Here is a 4,309-nt window from a genome sequence, read left to right on the forward strand (position 1 = left end):
AACTCCTCATTTCCTCAACTCCCCAATTCCTCAACTCCTCAATTCCTTAATTTCTCAACTCCTCAACTCCTCAATTCCTCAACTCCTCAACTCCTCAATTCCTCAACTCCTCAATTCCTCAACTCCTCAACTCCTCAATTCCTTAACTCCTCCATTCCTCAACTCCTCAATTCCTCAACTCCGTAATTCCTTAACTCCTCCATTCCTCAACTCCTCAATTCCTCAACTCCGTAATTCCTTAACTCCTCAATTCCTCAACTCCTCAATTCCTCAACGCCGTAATTCCTTAACTCCTCAATTCCTCAACTCCTCAATTCCTTAACTATTTAATTCCTCAACTCCTCAATTCCTCAACTCCCCAATTCCTCAACTTTGTGATGCCACAATTCTTTAACTCCTTGATTTTTTTCAATTACTCAACTACTTGACTCCTGAACCCCTTATTTCATAGTTTATCAGCTCCTCAATTCCTTGTGTCTTCTACCCCTTGATTTATTTAATACTTGACCTCTCAACCACTCAACTTCTCAAATCATCAACCCCTCAACTGCTCAACTCCACAGTTCCTTGACTCTTTGAATTTTTGACTTCTTGATTCCTGATTCCTCGACCCCCTCAGCATGACTCATTGATTCCTCGACTCTAATTTCTCAAATTCAACAATATTTGCATTAATCAGTCAGAGATGTCTCTTCAGGCTTTACTGTATTTGACATACAGAAGTGTGTTTGTGTGCCTTGTCTTACATTAGGAAGACGCTTTGAAGTGAAGTGAATTAGGTCACTACGCCAGATGTCCATTTTTAATGTCCTTTTTCACCAGTTTCTCAAAGCTCATGACAATAGCAGCTAATGGACAGATTAAAACATGGAGGCTGATATTTTCACTCAGATGGTTGTGTGTAGATGTTATAGAGTATCACCACTCAGAATTTAGCCTCTGGTGAGCAGAATGATGGGAAGCAGTGTGTGTGAGACGCTTTAGTAATTATTTGATGCATTTCGTGGAATCTGTGCATGTCGCCCATTTCAACGAATACAATTACTGCACCGATCGATATGTTCTTTAGCTGAATAATTACCTGTAATGTGTGAGCTGTGAAAGAGCAGAGCAGTGCATGGACACATCAGCCTGGGAAGCTCCTCTTCTTTATCAAAGACTGAACAACAGACTGGTTTAGAGCTGCGGAAAAATATTCCAGTTCTCTCTGTTCTGTACCAGATGACCTCAGGTTAAAAAGCGATATTGAATTGTTGAAGGGGAGAAGTGAACCTGACAGCTCAGCTTTTTATCTTATGTTGCTATGTTTACAGGTGTTTATACATAAACTGCCCATGAATTAACTGTGGGTTCAATGCTTTGAACTCAAACTTGACCCTCCAACTAATCACAATCCAGTATTCATATTCCAGTATTGTAGATTTATTATGGTATTTTTAGAGTGTGTATTCTCTCTCTCTCTCTCTCTCTCTCTCTCTCTCTCTCTCTCTCTCTCTCTCTCTCTCACTATTGTCCCCTCTTTTCACCCTGTCCTCTTTACACCGTTTACTTTCTACTTCTACGTTTTCTCATTACTTTAGTTCAAATCTATTTGGTGAAATGTCAATATTTATTCAGCTTTTTTAATCCACTAGTGCATCATTTTCTGTCTCTCACACCACAGACGTAGACTAGATTCTGGAGCTCACAATGAGCAGGCAGAAGGCAGTAAGAAGTCTGGGGTTACCGTGGATGAGACAGAGGGAGTCAGTGATGTGAACATGAGTGAGAACTGAGACATTCCTGATCACCTGTTTATCATCATCATCTTTTCTCTGCTTGTGTTCTATATAGTGGATCTTCAGCCTGAATACATTCATTAGAGAACAACATTTAAATTTGTTTGTATTAATATGATGTGAGGTCCAGTTACCAGCGTGACACTAAAACAGGTGGTTATAATGACTATATTTTACTTATGTACATGTCAGAGCCCAAACTTCTTTACCTTAACATCAGAGTCTTATAAAACATCAGCATCTGTAAACTTTACACCTTGTACTCTTTGCACTATGCTCCCTTATACCCTGTACACCTCATGCCTTGACTTCTTTACACTCTGTACACTTTTCCCACTGTACAGTACACATTTAGACCCCTTTACATGCATTTTTGTGCCTTTGTCATAAGCTAATAACAGATATAACAATGTAATATCGGTAATAAACATGAAATAACAGGTACCCAAAAATAGGATTTTTGTGGCGATGTAATAACAATATCATAACAATGTAATAAGTCCATAAAAATGGGACCTGCTTTTTAGCTGTGGTAATAACAATGTAATAACACAGTAATAACAATATGATAATGTAATAATATAATAAGTCATCAAAATAGGGTCCTGGTTTTTTGTGGTGTAATAATGTAACAGCAATAACAGTAATAACAATGCAATAACGATCACTAAAAATGGGACCTGCATTTTTGTGCTAATGTAATAACAGTAACAACAATGTAATGATGTAATAACAGTAACAACAATGTAATGATGTAATAACAGTAACAACAATGTATTGATGTAATAACGGTAACAACAATGTAATGATGTAATAACAGTAACAACAATGTAATGATGTAATAACAGTAACAACAATGTATTGATGTAATAACGGTAACAACAATGTAATGATGTAATACCAGTAACAACAATGTATTGATGTAATAACAGTAACAACAATGTAATGATGTAATACCAGTAACAACAATGTAATGATGTAATACCAGTAACAACAATGTAATGATGTAATACCAGTAACAACAATGTTATGATGTAATACCAGTAACAACAATGTATTGATGTAATAACAGTAACAACAATGTAATGATGTAATAACAGTAACAACAATGTAATGATGTAATAACAGTAACAACAATGTATTGATGTAATAACAGTAACAACAATGTAATGATGTAATAACAGTAACAACAATGTAATGATGTAATAACAGTAACAACAATGTAATGATGTAATAACAGTAACAACAATGTAATGATGTAATAACAGTAACAACAATGTATTGATGTAATAACAGTCACAACAATGTATTGATGTAATAACAAGCCACCAACATTGGGACTTGCATTTTTGTGCTGTTGTAATAATGTAATAACATAGTAATAACAATGTTATAAATGTAATACCAATGAAATAAGTCACTAAAATCATTTTTTTAACATTTTAACCTTCTACCACACCAGTGATTCCAGCACGAGAGATTTACAGCACCCTTATTTATTAACAATTCTGCTGAGCCACTAAGAGCGACAGAAACAACTTTTTCAAAATATTCATCTTTTTTATAATATTGTGGAAAAACACGAAAACTTCTCAGCTCAAGCAACTCAACGTAATCACACTCCTGCCCTACTGAAGGACTGTCTTTCAGATTTCAGCTTCATGTTTGAATTCTAGCTTTGATGTTCAGCAGTCGGTTAAAGAAGCCCCAGGTACTGCAAGACTCAAAGACTCTGGAGCGCTCAGGGACGGGAGGTGAGAACTCAAGAAAACATGATCCTTTTTAAACAGTCGTGACTCGTGCATGTTTAGTGATATCTGCAGCCATGAATAGTGATATAAAACTAAAAATAGAAAAAGATAGTGTTGCACCAGGTCTGATGGCACAGTGGGTTAAATGTCTAGACCTGTGAATGAATAAATCCCAGTTAGTACCATCTCAGGTGTGCAAGAAGGGAAATAATTTCAAGAAGAGACGTGAGAGCTTTATCATTGAGCTACAACACTTTTGTGCTTCCCTTTTTATGAACAGTGATGAGGCCACACCCCCACAGCTGTAAGCTCAAGAAAAAACATCCATGTCTTTACCAATAATTTCTTTCTCAGCTGGAAAAAAAATAAACATAACCTCACAAAACTGAGAAAATAAAGCAGACAGTCTTAATACCTATTGCAGTTACATTTCTTTTTTAAAAGTGCATGTAATTGTAGTCGAGATTCAGATGATGTTAAATTTAAAATTTGTGTCTGTGTGTCAAAATAAACCTCATTAAAAAGAGGAGCTGAGTGGTCTGCTGAAATTGCTCAGCAGGTTAAATGTCTGTACCTATCACAGATGTGAGCCTCAGTTTGCACCTACCTCAGGTACCAAAATCAGTTGGGTTACTACATATGCAAGCACCAAACCCTGATCAACATCATTAAACCATCACATCACTAATCTACTGAGTCACAACGGTCCCTTTCAATATATATATATGTATGTATGTATGTATGTATGTATGTATGTATGTATGTATGTATGTATGTATG

General features: G+C 36.1%; 1 long non-coding RNA gene across 1 annotated transcript in view; it reads left to right on the plus strand.

Moving 5' to 3' along the window:
- Positions 1-1,101: 1,101 nt before the first annotated feature.
- Positions 1,102-4,309, plus strand: part of LOC310740133 — a 104,692-nt gene continuing 101,484 nt past the window's right edge. Inside the window, exon 1 of the long non-coding RNA XR_014537584.1 lies at positions 1,102-1,113. This is a non-coding gene — a long non-coding RNA (uncharacterized lncRNA). The remainder of the gene's footprint in view (positions 1,114-4,309) is intronic.

Source organism: Silurus aristotelis (genome assembly GCF_946808225.1).
Source record: "Silurus aristotelis genome assembly, chromosome: 17".
NCBI classification, from domain to species: Eukaryota; Metazoa; Chordata; class Actinopteri; order Siluriformes; family Siluridae; genus Silurus; species Silurus aristotelis.